Below are 16,884 nucleotides of genomic sequence, written 5' to 3'. Positions count from 1 at the left end.
ACATAAATTAAAAGCAAATAACATTTTGAATCCTTAACAAGTAACACTACAGTTCTACAGTCTAATCTGAAGGGTGAACTCAAAAGACATAAATCATACAATAAGGTCATTTTCGAAGATTAGAATCCACTGTAAAAAAAAAAAAAAAGAAAGAAAAAAAAGAAAAAACATATCTTCATCAAAGTGATTTCGCCATCATATGGACAACATTTAAAGTACGCTTATTATAAAAAAATAATAATAATAAGTACTATGCACCCATTTGCAAGGAAGGTTGTAAATTAACTAATTACTCTAGCCAACGTTGCCACGTCACGTGAAAAAAGAACGAAAAACCCGAAGACCCGAAAGATGAACTGATCAATTCTCTTTCCGGCTCAGACTGCATTTACTGACACAGGTGAATTACTACTAGCAGAACAGAACCTATAGAATATTGCGCATACGCGACTGAACGAATGACTCCCCAAGATGACTCCTTGTTCTCAAGTCACATTAAAGATTCGTTCAAAATGAACAAATCGTTCAAGAATGACACATTACTAGTCCCAGGAGTGAATTTTGTGAGTGGATGCGATTCTTCTTCTGACTTTTTATAGGGGATGGCGAACCAACTTTTTGTGCATTTACCATCACCAACTAGACTAGAGTGTGAAGCACTAGTAAGCAGATGGTACAAGCAAAAAAAAAAAAAAAAAAAAATTATATATATATATATATATATATATATATATATATATATATATATAAATTATTCCTATTTCTTTAATATATGTTTATGATTGCACCATATATTCTACTTTGTTCTGCACGTTCTTTCAAAAGACTTGTAAAATTGAATGATTCAACACCCATGTTTTTTTACGTCATTGATGAGATTTAACCTTACTTTTTCTTTCTTTTTTTATTACATTTTATTAATACATGTTCTATAGTTTATGGCTGATTATGATAATGCATTTACCTGATTCATGGTTTCCTATTTTAAACAGAGAATGATTTAATCTAGTATGCCCTATTCGAATGCTTGAAATAATTGTATCTTCTTTTCTATTCCTAAAAACATTTCTTCCATTTCTTACTTGCTGTTGAATATTATACATAAACCTGTCCTTGCGATCACAGTTCCATGACTCTTGCCATTTGTTATTTATGAATTCTTTAATTTTCATTTTTGCTCAGTCACTTGAAAATCTATTGCTGAATGTTTAAGAGCTAGCTTAGCTAACTTATCAACCACTTCATTAGCTTCCACTCTCAGATGAGGAGGAACCCACAGAAATGTTATCAAGCTTACTATTTATACTCTTAACAAACTTGCAAGAATCTCATATATAATGTCTTGCCTTGATGATTTTAGTCCACTTGTAAGACTCGATAATGCTGTGTAAGAATCAGAACAAAATACAACTAAGCTTGGTTTTACCTCCTCTACCTACTGGAGTGCTACCACCATAGCAATTAATTCTGTTGCATACATGGATACATGATCAGTTATTCTTTTCTTAATATTAGTTTGAAATTGTGGAATGTATACTGCAGCAACAGTTCTACCAGAAATACGGTCTTTAGAACCATCAGTGGATATATTTAACCATGATGAATAAATCTGATCCAAATACTTTTGCACAATGTTTTTAGGGGTAGCTTTCTCATTCTTCATTTTTATTTGTATTTGAAAATCTACAATAGGTATAGGAAAAAACCTGGTGGAATTCTGAATACTATAACTGTGCGTTCACACCGCCGGCGTCGAGAGCGTCAAAGCGGCCGGAAGTCATTCATTTTCAATGTAAGCCGGCGTCGAGCAGCGGCGAGGACCAGCGTGGCGCGACTTGGCTGTTGAGAGCGTCGAGGAGAGTTGAAATCAAAGCAACATTATGGTAATTAGCTATGACGCGGTTGGGCAGCAACCAATCGGAACGTAGAAGTCCACCGCTTGAGAGGATTCCAGAGAACGCAGCTCCGACTACATTAGTTCCCAAGCACAATGAAGGAAAGGTCGATTATTGCTGTTTCGCATTTGCAATAATCTATGATGTGTCCCTGTTTGCGTACAGGGACATAAATAATAAATGAAAAGTGATATGTGGACCAAGGTGTCTGAGATTGTTCATTTTAAGTAAAGGATCTTAATATTTCGTCCACAACAATGTAGGACCTCGGTGAACAGTCACGTCAATAACTGCAGAATCGGCTGCTTCGGCCAAAGTAATTATGAGAGCCTACTTCCTCCAATCTGTGATCTGAACACCGTTAATGATTAGCTGAGGAAAACAATGCTCAAGATTGTCTGGACCCATTTTTTGTCAGGGTAACGAATGGCTAAAGGACATGGCGACATTAAGCGAAGTGATAACGTGATCATACAACAGAGGAAAGGTCTGTTGCAAAATGCCCCCGCTCATGAGGAAACTAATGGTACATTGACATCCTGAGTCCCTAAAAAGAAGCTGATTTAATTAACTCTTTTTACAAAATACAAGGATCCTGTGTATCACAGCATCACATGATCCCAATGTATGGAAACGCCCCAGGAATTGTTAATAATTAGTGGACCTCAACACAAAGAATCAATACAGGATCACCCCATGACTTTGCTTCCTGCTTGCTTGAGAATCTTTCTACGAACTGAACTTTTCAACAAACTATCTCAAAAGGACAACCATTAAGAAATCTGAAGGTTTAACTATAGTCACAAATAATGTTTCATGCCTTTTATATATGTTTGATGTGCTCAAGTTAATCGGTGCAACTTTCACCAATGTTTTATGTATGTTTTTTATAACTTTAACAGAGAGTGCTATTAAATGTGTGTAAGATATGGAAAGTTTAGTATTGAATGAAAGCTCACATTATTTATCTAAACTTCGAGCAAATTAAATTTCCAGATTCTGTATTGTGTGCATATTATGACACTTTATAAGGTATTAACTCAAAGCTCTGCAACAGCATCCCATTGGGAGATCGCACAGTGGGATGGACCAAATCTGCTTTGATAAAACCCCAATGCTCCAGTCTAGTCTCCAAGTGTGTCATCTCTTGTCGAGGGTGATGTCGTGTATCGTGTCGCTTAAATGCGGTGCGTTACGCTGCTCTTCCATCTAGGCCATGGCTTGAACTACCTACACGCTGCTAGCGTTCTTGCCATCCAGAACTCAAAACCACTCCGTTGAAACTTCGTGACAGTGAAACCATGCTTGCTTGCCCCTCTTCAACCCTGGCTTCTAGCCATCAGCGTGCTTGCAAGTCATAAAGAGCTTCAACTTTCCGTGACAGAATCTTCAAAGCTCACGCCGCACAAACGAGAGGACTCGGAAGAAACTTTGGCCACCGTCAAGGCAAGAGCTGTTGAATCTCTCAAAATCGTCGGGCAGTCAACCAACCAATCAAGGCAAAAGGGCATCCCCAGACGTCATCTACGCAACCACGAATCCCAGCCGGGATTCCCCTTTCAGCTCAACGCGAGCCAAGGAGACGAAACGACACCGCGGCCAGCAGCACAATCACAAGTAAAGGCAAACAAACCTCTATCTATTGCTGAAATGGTGCAAGGTCGTTATTAAGTTGTAAAGATATACTAGGGCTCTGCTTTTATTGATTCTTGATATGCCTGTGAATTTAGTAGAGATTTTCTCATTAACTCACCTCATAAATCCGTTGCAACTGTGTGTGTATGTGTATGTATGTTTGTGTGTGTGTGTTCATTTAGTTTAGATCCATATAATCTATAGAATAGCTCAATAAATTCTTGTTTCATTTATAAAGAAGTATTGTCTTGTGTGGTGTATTTTAAGATTAAACTTTGCCCAGATCCTGTGCTACCTAGCCTGTAGCGTATAAATTTTCTTTCTGTTTGTATTATCTTGTTCATGAAGTAAACTCAAACAGATTTTAAGGATATACTGAATTTTAAGTTTGGTGGACGAACCGTTGATGAAGTATGACTAAATCAATTTGGACTCAGTTCAATTAAAGCAATTCGAATCTTTAGATTTGAGTCTTCTCAAAATAAATGAGCTAATATTTCCTTACATATGGTGGAGAATGAAAGCGGGCAAATTTGACCTAAAAATACATAATACCAAGACATTTTGCATTGTATTTGTTCTATTTTATCCGGAAGAATAGATCAAAGACAGAGAAACAGTTTGTTGTGCTATTATAGGTACTTTATTATGGCATGCCAGTGTGTGAATGAATGACTCGAGTTGTTGTTTGAAGCTGAACTGCAGTAAAGCATTTAATTGCCCTTCGAGACAAAATAAGTCGCCCTAAAGCGCATAAGAAAGAAGCGAGCGTGTCCCTCGTTTTCCTTTCTTTTAAGATAAAGGCCTCCATAGTTCGATTTGTTTGTGCGTGTCCCACATCAAATTCGTCTATGTTATCTCCCCGGTTTGAGACATTAATCTAGCTAATTAATGTTCTCTTGCCAGTTAATTCACTAAAACTAGTGAACTTGGGAACGCGGTGCTCTGAGAGAGTGTCTGAACTTTATGTTATGGGAGAATTATGAAATCTTGATCAAGTAAATTATTGTGGATAAATCCATATGTGTTTTTGTCTGTAGACTTAAACAAGTGCTGAGATCCGCCGAGATCTTAATAATGTATTTTATTAATTACAGTAAATCTGTAGATTAGTTTACCTCACTCTAACAAGCTGAGATGGTTCAGCGCTCGGTATACATTGCCATAGTAACAGCCGTAACCCGGAAGTTCTAAGAAACTTTTACCGGGGCAGTTTGAGCTATTTTTAAAGAAATAGCATAGCATGAGCTAAGCTATCTGAAGCTAGAGCCTTTGTATTGAAGCATATGCAAACGTAAATAGCCTTAAAGGCTAGCAGTTAGTACATAGCATTTTTGTGGGTTTAAATGCAGTGTGTTTCGCAGTGTTTGAAGTGTTGAAGTGCCTTTACATCTGAACTTTAACTCATTTTCACCTCATTCTTTCTCTTTTACCTTCATTAATCTCCCTTCTCCTCTCCTCCCACTGGAAAGAACATTGACAGATACAAAATTAATAAACGCTAGTTTGTTTACTCTTATCAATTGAAACGCTGTTGTTTTATTGATAATTAATGATGGTTCTCATCCCCATTACTTTAATGATGCGTTGTGACTAATTCAGCTATAACATTTATAATTTTAATGACATCAGCAGATATTATGAAGCTAAGCAATTATGGTTTAGAAATTTTAATTTAATTTCATATTTAATTACAGATTTGGAATTTTTATTTAATTTCATAAATTAATTTCAGTTCCGGCTTTGACATAGTAACAATATTTGCTGATAATTGAATTATAATTGCTCTTATAATCTAATGAAAACAACATTAAAGATTTTTAAATACTTAAACTGTCATTATTGCTCTCAAATTTTAATTTCTTCTGCAATTTATTAGAGTTTGGGCTACCCTGTTCCAAGATACTTATTGAGTAATTTAATTTGAACTTCTCTTAGCAGTTGTTAAGAATTTAATTAATCAAATGTTAATCAGGATATACCTTTACTAATTTGAAATTTGAATTTAATTTGCAAGTTAGTTTTGGGTCTATCTGCTTGGACTTCTTTTCCCTTTCAGTTATTTAATTTCTATATAAAATTTTCATAGGTTTGCCCATTTGGCTTAAGCCTATTAGTGGCAAAACCCAAAAAAGGAAAATTTGGATTTTCCTCAATACTTAGGTTAGTTAGTGTTATCCCTGCTAACACAGTAAAACCAACCTCTAGGTGTATCGACTCAACAGCGCTACCACCCTGTCATCTTTTCTAAACATTGGGAGCAAAAACTTTCTTCTCTTTCTCTCTCAGCTATCCTCTTCTGATTTGACTACCGTTGCCATTGTGGGTTGTACCTGTGAGAATCATAAAAGCAGAGAACTATAGAAACATTTAATCAAAATTTTTTTTGTGAAATTGAACACTTCATTTCAAAATTGTCTGACTCTCACCATACCTTCCCTTCTCACCCTGGGAGCCCTACCCAGCCAAGGCTAACGTAGGTCAACAAGAGAACCGATAGGCGTCCGCCAAATATTGAACACGCAGCTAGAAACGCTCTGATTTATGTTTGGTTGTCAATCCTACTTGCTGAGAAACCAATACGGTCATTGCTATTGTTCTCTTCCGCACTGAGGAATTTTAATATCAATTAGTCCTGTTATTTAGAAATCCCCATTTCAAAAGCCCTGTCTAGAAGCATCCTTCTAAATCGAACTTAAATTTTTTTTATTTTCAATTTTTTTTATTTGTCCTCATTCAGTGTTGTCTTCCTCACTCTCATCTTACCATTGGCTCTTATCTTTCTTTACAAGAAAAAGAAAACCCTTTCTTTTATAGGCAAATTGGAAGCTGACAAAATATATTTTGTTCCTTGCTCTGTTTTTTTTTTTTTTATCTCTCTGTTCTCTAGCTGTTCTATCTTTGTGTGCTCATTTATTTTCCCCACAGAAATTTCAAATTAGAAGCACACCCACCAGAGATTCACAGTCACTGAGAACTAAACTCGCCTGCCCATTACACACCCCACATCAACCAACACGTGACATTGCACCTTTACACCTCTGTTGTCTTTGTTTTGTTTTCTCCTCTTCAAGTTCTGTGTCAATCTAGGTTCTAGATCTCCCTCAAAGCGGCAAAACATGTCTCGCACAACAGACCCTGTTGGCCACTGGGAGGACCTCGAGACTTGGCTAAGTGTCACAACAGACAGCCTCCTACCTAAGGCTGCTGAAACACTGAAACATCAGACACAGGACCAGCTGGATGACAACATAACAAGCCTCATGAGACAAGACCCAAGTCAAAGCTACAGTCACAAAGAACTAGCAAAGATCACTGGCTCCTTAAGCCACACACTCATCGCCACCCTCAAGCTGAGCCACAGGCATGCCGCCCATCTCCAGCAGGAGCTAACACACGCACAACGACGCATCACGCAGCTAGAACTGGAGGCTCAGGAATAACGGTAAGAACCAGATGAAGTGGAACAAGGCACAGAGGAGGAGATCACCAGGCTTAAAGAGACACTAGTAGCTACTACAAAAGAAATGGAACAAGTCAAGGAAGACTACGCTGATCTCTCCAACAAGCTACAGTATGCGGAACAGCTCCTGGAAAAGGCCAAGGCCGACTTCAGAGACAAGAACGGCAGAATTAAAGCCCTTGAAACTCACCTGGATGAGTCAAGAAAGGAGATCAGCCACCTAACACGACAGCTGGACTACATCAAAGAGGAGTCAGTCAGCTTCAGAGAGGGACTCCGACATGCCTACGCGCTGCGTTCTGAACCTCCAAGGACACAATGGGCACCAGTCTCACCCCTGCCAAGCAGGCCCGGGTCCCCTGTTCCTGGACTGACACGTGATAAAAAGGGGGAGGGGGCAGTGCCGAAACACTCACCAGCTCCCTCCGAAGAACTTCACGTAACGTCAAAGTTGAAAGAAATGGCTCCAGCCAGCCATAGATCATCACGTGGCTTGGATCTCAAGGACCTCGACAAACTCGCCAGGAACATTGGCAAGTTTACCCCAAATGGGCCAGGCAGTCAGGGGATCAAAGGATATCTGCAAGATGTTGACTTTCATCTGGAAATGAGACCCAGCATCACCGACAAAGATAGACTTTATTTGATCCGAGCAACATCCAGCTCAGAGGTTCGCAGTTTCCTGGACCGCCAGCCGGCCCACATAAAGACTGATTACCAGCTGCTCCGAGAAGCCCTCATCAAAGAATTTGCTGACCCTGAGTCGGAACAAGGACTAGTGGCTGCCCTGGAGACGAAACAAGGTCGCCAGGAGCCATCCCAATTGTTCTGCGGCCGACTCAGACAAGCCTTCTTCGGGACTCGCAATGAACAGAATATGGAGGAGGATGAAAATTTTAAAACCCTCTTCCTGAGGAATCTTCATCCCGGGGTAAGCCACCATCTTGGCGTCCTTGCATGTCCACGCACAATGAGTGCTCAACAACTGCCAGACTTGGCACATAAGGCCTATGCTAAACAGAAGATGACTTCAGAAAAGAGCAACAAAACCATGGCAGTTCTCGACTTCAACACTCAGAGTAAAGGGCTGGCCCTAGAGGGCACCCAACGTCAAGATCATGCCAAGGCAACACCCAGAGAGTGGAATGCACCCTCGTCCCACAGAGAACGGGACTCCCACACCGGTACACAACCTAAACAAAGGAACAACCACTGGGGTGGACCGCATGGGCGACAACGCTCACCTGGACGTCACTGGGAAAACTCATGGGACCAAACAAGACCTCATGAGAGACATAGGGAAAGATCGTGGAACCAGCCAAGCTCATTTGGAAACTCAAGAGATAAAAACTCATGGGAATTCAACGAAAACTCCAAGGGAAAACGACAAACATAGCCTGGAGCAACCAGCCCAAGGAATCGACGAAAAAACTCACAAAGATCCCTAGCTGACCGAGCTCAACCTGAATCCACACAAGAACAAAAGACTTCACCGTGCTTTGACTCCCAAGAGCTGATGAAGATGATGATGAAAGAGTTCTTCCATCGAAAGTAGGAAGACCGAAAGTGGGAAAAGAAAGAGAAACCAGATACAGCCTGACTAGCGGCCGGACGAGAAGACAGCGACCACCTGACCCAACAAACCACAGAGAACAGCACTCCTTCACCTCACTCTCAAAGAACTATAACTACCCTAACTTCAGATGGACAAGCAATCGTACCTGAAAACCCAGCCACAGAGTTAGTCCCTAACTCAACACCTGATGCTCCAGATCATAGCAGAGCTCAACAAACCCCTGCTGACGAAACCTCTCAAGTCCCTGAAAGTGCTGTCTTGGTCGTCTGCCACTCCTCCGAAGAGCACCCAATCAGTCCTGACATCTTACCTGTTTCCTCCCAAACTCCAGTCCCTCAACTCCTAGGCGACCTCATTGAGAAAGGTATAGCAAGAAAGTTTTACCTCTCCATCATCATCGAACGCCACATCAAAGTCGAAGCCCTTCTCGACACGGGAGCCGACATCACTCTAATGTCGTCAGAACTCCTTGAAGAAGTCCAAGAAAGAACAAAGAGGTCTAGTAGCACCCTCAAACTTCAAAGGTGTGAACTGAACCTCCAGGCATATTCCCACACAGGCCTAAAACTAAAACATGTGGCCCCAATTAACCTAACTGTGGGACCAATGAATCTCGTCCACCCAGTGTACGTTTCACCACTCAACACCTATCCACTCCTCATCGGGAAAGACCTGCTTAATCGCTTTGAACCTTTGATAGACTTCAAGCACCTGAAGATCTGGACTCAAGTCCGCAAGCCTCTGCCCTTCCAGTCGGTAAACCCCAACGAGTCACAGTGTCAAGCCACAGACACCGCCCCCCATTCACTGACTGACGATGCAAAGTCAAAACCAAGAGCAAGCTCAACTCCGAGTAGCAAGAACCAAAACCCTTTCCTCTGCTCATTGCAAGCATCTGACTCAGACTCAGGTTCTCTTCAAATCATGACTGCCATAAACGTCCAAGACACACCAGTGTCTGATGCAGCACTAGCCCTGTGGTCTGAAAACTCAGCCATCAGCCTAAAGCTTTTCAAAACATTAAAGCAGAGACATCAGAGCCTACCACATGTCTCAAAGCACAGCCGCTTCCCTCTCAGTCCATAGTCAACAACCATGGCTACCTCAAAGATTGTCTGCGCTGTAGACCTACGCTGGAACAACAGACTCTTGAGTCACTACTTCCTCGTTGTCCCCAACCTACATCATGACATCTACATAGGAGCAGACATCATGGTTCGTCTCAATGCCTACATTGACACAGTGAATGACGTCATATGGGCTCCCCCATCACAGCAACTGACCACTTCAGTCAATCTCAAGAACCTTCGATCTGGCCAAACAATCCCAGATGCGTGCGCAATGATCAGTGAGCAAGAGGTCACAATACCTGCCTACAGCAAGAGTGCCAGCGTACGCCTCAACATGCGACCTGGCCAAACTCTCAACAGTAAGCTAGGTTTCTTCCAACCTTCCAGGACCTACCTAAGACTAGGACTGACCTTGGAAGCCACACCTCTCATGGAAGTATCATCTCGTGCCGTGTATGTCTTGATCAACAACTGTACGGCCAAGGACATCAACATTCCCAAAGCCAGTCACCTGGGATGGCTCATCAACCAAGCGTTCCATGACTTTGAGCTAGCAGTACCTATCATTGGTCCCATACCAGCCGAACTAATGTCGGATGAATGCGACGACACTGTGACATTCACAAAGCCCCACGAAGTCATTGCCATCACTTGTGTTCTGCCAGTGTCCAAAGAAAGCGTCTGTCGATCAGAACTAACAGACGACACTCATCTTGCTGTCTATGCCGTCTCAACGCAGTCTGTGACAGAATCAACTGAACGGTTGATCACTGAGGCCCAGAGTACCTCAAATGATTTGACAGAGGAACCCTACACTGGGTTCAATGCACAAGTCCAACAAATCCTGAGCGAGGCGGATGCCCTCCACAGTGAAATGGATCGCCAAGGACTTCGAGAGGTTCTATGCAAATAGAACTCAAAACTCCTTCGCAAAAGATTCCCTGGACTGTGGCTTGACCAATATCCACATTGTGCGCATCCCAACACATCCAAATGCACCACCCACATTTGTGCGGCAGTACAAAATTCCGATAGCGTCCTACGAATCGGTCCAGGAGATCATTGACTCCATGTTGGAAAAGGGGGTTAGCCGGCCTTGTAACAGCACCTACTCTGCCCCAATATGGCCAGTCCTAAAGCCCAACGGCAAATGGCGGCCCACCATAGACTATCGCAAGTTGAACCAACAAGTTCCCTTATCACGATGGCCCATGACTCAGTTGGACCAAGAGATTCCCAAAATTAAAGGCTCAACGATCCTGTCCACACTGGACGTTGCTTCCGGATTTTGGACAATCCCTGTCCACCCTGATGACCAACACAAACTGGCATTCACTTTTGGCAATCGACAGTACACCTTCACACGGTGCCCTTTCGGCTATGCCAACTCACCAGCTGAATTTAACATCTTCCTAAACAAAGCATGCCCTGATGCCAGAGCCAGAGGTAACCTTGTTTACTTGGATGATGTCCTTATGAAGAGCTCAAATGTGGCAGACCACCTCAAAGAAATTGACCACGTCCTGAACCAGCTGACAACAGCAGGAGCAAAAATTGCCCTACACAAAGGACAGTGGTGTAAAACTAAGGTAAATTATGTTGGCTTGCTCATCGGACGTGATGGCATCGAACCACAGTCCAGCCGTACACAAGCTATCCAAAACATAAAGACACCCACTAACATCTCTGAGCTACGAAGCTTTCTTGGAGTGTGCAATTAATCACGACAGTTCATCGAGAACTACGCTGACATCGCAAGACCACTAACTTCCCTCCTGAAAAAGGATGAACCCTTTGCTTGGTTGGAAGCTCAGGACACAGCTATGAGCAAGCTCAAAGAACGCCTATGCTCTGCACCTTGCCTGGCCTACCCCGACCCAGAAAAGGAATTCTATCTGGAATCTGGATTCTCCAATGATTGCCTCAGTGCAGGCCTCTACCAGCTCCATGACAAAGACAAACGAGTGGTCGCTTATGCCAGCAAAACATTACTTCCCCCAGAATGCAAATACTCAGACTGTGAAAAAGCGTTGCTTTGCGCTGTATGGGCCATTCAGCGTTTCTCCAACTACATTGGAGCGCAAAAGCTCATCATAGAAACGTGTCACCAGCCAGTGACCTTCCTTAACAGCCAACGAATCAGGGATGGCATGGTAACCAACGCACGCATAGCTACATGGCTAATGACGCTCCAAGGACGGGACGTCGAGGCAAGATATGCCCAAAACCACAAGTCATCTCTGGGCAATGGGCTAGCAGCCTGCCAAAACAGTTCAATGGACATGCCACACAATTCAATGGAAACCAAAGAACTGTCACAACCACAGGTGACAAACTATAGGTACTTTGAGGAGAATGTGTGTGAAGGCATGCCCACAGCATATGTCGATGGCTGTTCTTACAATCAACAGGGCAACTTGAAGGCTGGAGCTGGTGTGGTCTGGCTCAACAACAACCCTTGCCCACCACAACAATTCAGACTGGGCCCTCAATCATCACAATATGCCAAAATAGCAGCCATCCTCATCACACTAAAACTTGCTGCATCCCACAACATCAGAGAACTCCTCATCTGTACCGACTCCAACTATGCCCGTCTAAGCTTCACATGCCATCTATCTGGATGGAAACAGAATGGATTCAAGACAACTAACAACAAACCAGTCAAACATCAGGAACTCTTCCATGCATGCGATACCATTGTCACCGACCATGACATGATCGTTTATTGGAAAAAGGTCAGAGGTCACTCACGTCAACCAGGACAAAACAAAGATCTCAATGACCAAACTGATGCCCTCGCCAAAGCAGGTGCATTACATGGAGAGTCCTGGACAATTTCTGCCCTCCCACCCACCCCATCAGTGGCGGCCATAACCCGCCACCAGCACGCCACTGGTGCGCAAACCCCCACCTCCTCCCAAATTGAACTCTCACCTCAATTCACTTCTGATGATCTCCTCACCCTTCAAGCATTGGATCCAATCCTACAAACCATTGCCACTCACATTTCTGACCCACTAACTCATCCCATTTCCTCCTCCGACCTATCCAATTCATCCAATCTCCACCAACTTCACTCGATCAAGCACATGTTGCATCTCAAAGATGGCGTTCTCATATATGTCCCTGAGCCCCTAACTTCGCCAAAGCTTGTAGTTCCTCAAGGCCAAAGGGGGATGATGCTGGCACATGCCCACAATGCACCATGCGCTGGACACCACGGTGCCAAGGCCACCTACACAACGCTCAAGCAAGTGGCGTACTGGCCTAGCATGCAGCAAGACGTGGCGGAATATGTTAAAGGATGCCTGGTGTGTTGCCAGTTCCAACCGGCAAATCCAAACCACCGAGCGCCACTACAACGGAAGGGAATGACGTACCCATGGTCAGACCTCCAAATAGATTGGGTAGGACCCCTACCACGGTCAACACGAGGTAACAAATATTTCCTCACTGTGGTTTGCGAATTCACAAAGTGGGTAGAGTGTCTCCCAGCTCCTAACGACACAGCAGAAACAACAGCCTGCCTGTTAATGAACCACATCTTCTCAAGATTTGGACTGCCTTTAAGAGTCAACTCCGACCGAGGAACCCACTTCACCGCCGAAGTTATGCAGGAAGTATGGAAACTCCTGGGCATACAGGCCAGGCTTCATATAAGCTATCACCCAATTCCCTCAGGTCAGGTCGAACGAGTCAACAGGACGGTGGCAAGCATGTTGAAGAAGTATTTGTCCGCCATTCAAAAGGATTGGGATGTCAAGCTTCCTCTTGTACTGATGGCCATCAGGGCCACCCCGCATCGGTCTACTGGAGTACCCCCATTCGAAATGATGACGGGACGGCAAATGACACTACCATTACACCTGCTGCACCAACCTGGTGACATGAACCTCATCACCGCCTACACCACTCACCAGTACCTGGAAGAGTTGCATTAGCACCTGAGAGTGACTTTCGCCTTCGCACAACAAAACCTCCAAAGAAGCGCGGAAGGTCGAAAAGCCTACTATGACCAAAAGGCCTCTCACCAGGAACTCTGTGTCGGAGACCGAGTGTGGTACTACAGGTTCGACCAACCAAGGCACAATGCACCTCATCGCCTGTCAAAGAAATTCCTACCTCACTGGACAGGACCCCACAAGATTGTAGACAAGCTCTCACCTGTTGCCTATCGGATCAAAATCAGACAAGGGCGCAGTGAGCCAGTCCTTCGATGGGTCCATCGAAACCAGATAAAGAGACACCAGGGCTCCAACCGACAGGAAAAGGGGGAGATCAAACCAACTGACATAGACTAACAATCTATACCGCCTATACAACATGCTCTATACCCCCTAGTTCTAACTATCCTTTTAAAGAAACATATAGTTTCATTTTACACAAAACCTACACACTCCTCCACAGCACTGCTAGAACCAACTCCTAGTGGAGAGGAGTCGCTCCACACATGTGACACTCCGTGTACATTCTTAACCTAACTCAGTGTCCTTGTGTTCCTCTTTGGTTTATTTTTATTTATTTATTTATTTATTTTCTCCTTCTCTGTGTGTTTTCTCCTTTTATTTTCTTACTATAACTTCCTTCCCTTTCAGTCCCCTTCAGGAAATCCCTTAGATGGTCCAGATCTAGAGATAACAGGATTGACTCCTTTCACCCCAATTTTTTTTTTTACTTAATCATTGTGAAAAGCTGTCTGCATCTAAATTAAGGTAACCCAAACCAAAATTGTCGGAAAATGATGGCTAGTCAACACCTCAGTGTGTACAGCTACCGTCATCTATGAGCAATTATCTCGCCTAACCTAAACTATATGGATCAATGTAACTAAGGGCTCGATCCACTATATCAATGATCTAGCATTATATCACCTCAACGACGATGAGTATTAGGCTGAACTCGAAATCTCAATGTTCTTCAAACCGTATTCCTTTGTCCTTGATCCATAATTGGGAAAAGGATCAGGTAGGAAGGAACACAACTGATTGATTTGACTCCCGCGGATGCAGCCTTAGAAGCTATATCGTGCTTTCCGCCCACTGGTGAGCCAATCGTTCGGTCTTTGTCTGTTGCTGACACAGCGCTTCGCATCTCTACTATCGTAGGATGTATTGTGACCTTGATAATAGGCTTCATCCCGCACAAGAGAGTGAATGCCGTACAAGTGTCTCTCAGTTAACGCACGTCTGGCGTCCTAAGAATTTTCTTTTTTTCGACCTGTTAAAACTAACCAGGAACCCGTATTGAAGAACCCAACCAACCTGATTGAGATTACGCCCATACCGCTTTGTCGAACCACTGACAGTTAGATCGATTGAAAACCCAATTATAACTAATCCTAAACAATACACCCCTATGTCACTTGAAGTGTTCTTAACCCATCTATCCCAAGTTACCCAAGTCCAGCACCAGAATTTAGCAAGTCATGGAGATTGTTTGTTGTTTGTGTGTTGTGCGTGTGTGTGCCTGTTCTCTCTGTCTTTTGTTCTAGTGCCCGTCGATGTTCGCACCAGGAACATCACCGCGCAAAAGGGGGACTGTAGGACCTCGGTGAACAGTCACGTCAATAACTGCAGAATCGGCTGCTTCGGCCAAAGTAATTATGAGAGCCTACTTCCTCCAATCTGTGATCTGAACACCGTTAATGATTAGCTGAGAAAAACAATGCTCAAGATTGTCTGGACCCATTTTTTGTCAGGGTAAAAAATGGCTAAAGGACATGGCGACATTAAGCGAAGTGATAACGTGATCATACAACAGAGGAAAGGTCTGTTGCAAAATGCCCCCGCTCATGAGGAAACTAATGGTACATTGACATCCTGAGTCCCTAAAAAGGAGCTGATTTAATTAACTCTTTTTACAAAATACAAGGATCCTGTGTATCACAGCATCACATGATCCCAATGTATGGAAACGCCCCAGGAATTGTTAATAATTAGTGGACCTCAACACAAAGAATCAATACAGGATCACCCCATGACTTTGCTTCCTGCTTGCTTGAGAATCTTTCTACGAACTGAACTTTTCAACAAACTATCTCAAAAGGACAACCATTAAGAAATCTGAAGGTTTAACTATAGTCACAAATAATGTTTCATGCCTTTTATATATGTTTGATGTGCTCAAGTTAATCGGTGCAACTTTCACCAATGTTTTATGTATGGTTTTTGTAACTTTAACAGAGAGTGCTATTAAATGTGTGTAAGATATGGAAAGTTTAGTATTGAATGAAAGCTCAAATTATTTATCTAAACTTGGAGCAAATGAAATTTCCAGATTCTGTATTGTGTGCATATTATGACACTTTATAAGGTATTAACTCAAAGATCCATCACACATGACAATGCCAAATGATGTTTAATCGAGAAACAGTACGGGGCGTGTCTAAGCTCTGCAACAGCATCCCATTGGGAGATCGCACAGTGGGATGGACCTAATCTGCTTTGATAAAACCCCAATGCTCCAGTCTAGTCTCCAAGTGTGTCATCTCTTGTCGAGGGTGATGTCGTGTATCGTGTCGCTTAAATGCGGTGCGTTACGCTGCTCTTCCATCTAGGCCATGGCTTGAACTACCTACACGCTGCTAGTGTTCTTGCCATCCAGAACTCAAAACCACTCCGTTGAAACTTCGTGACAGTGAAACCATGCTTGCTTGCCCCTCTTCAACCCTGGCTTCTAGCCATCAGCGTGCTTGCAAGTCATAAAGAGCTTCAACTTTCCGTGACAGAATCTTCAAAGCTCACGCCGCACAAACGAGAGGACTCGGAAGAAACTTTGGCCACCGTCAAGGCAAGAGCTGTTGAATCTCTCAAAATCGCCGGGCAGTCAACCAACCAATCAAGGCAAAAGGGCATCCCCAGACGTCATCTACGCAACCGCGAATCCCAGCCGGGATTCCCCTTTCAGCTCAACGCGAGCCAAGGAGACGAAACGACACCGCGGCCAGCAGCACAATCACAAGTAAAGGCAAACAAACCTCTATCTATTGCTGAAATGGTGCAAGGTCGTTATTAAGTTGTAAAGATATACTAGGGCTCTGCTTTTATTGATTCTTGATACGCCTGTGAATTTGGTAGAGATTTTCTCATTAACTCACCTCATAAATCCGTTGCAACTGTGTGTGTATGTGTATGTATGTTTGTGTGTGTGTGTTCATTTAGTTTAGATCCATATAATCTATAGAATAGCTCAATAAATTCTTGTTTCATTTATAAAGAAGTATTGTCTTGTGTGGTGTATTTT

The 16,884-nt window shown here is 43.1% G+C and overlaps 1 pseudogene; it reads left to right on the top strand.

Annotated features, from left to right (window-relative positions):
• The first annotated feature begins 6,649 nt into the window (after positions 1-6,649).
• On the top strand, positions 6,650-8,593 carry LOC128019485 (uncharacterized; annotated as a pseudogene).
• Positions 8,594-16,884: the final 8,291 nt, after the last annotated feature.

This window comes from Carassius gibelio, chromosome A9 (assembly GCF_023724105.1).
Source record: "Carassius gibelio isolate Cgi1373 ecotype wild population from Czech Republic chromosome A9, carGib1.2-hapl.c, whole genome shotgun sequence".
NCBI classification, from domain to species: domain Eukaryota; kingdom Metazoa; phylum Chordata; class Actinopteri; order Cypriniformes; family Cyprinidae; genus Carassius; species Carassius gibelio.
The sequence above is the reverse complement of the archived record's forward strand: the minus strand, read 5'-3'. Positions and strand labels throughout refer to the sequence as shown.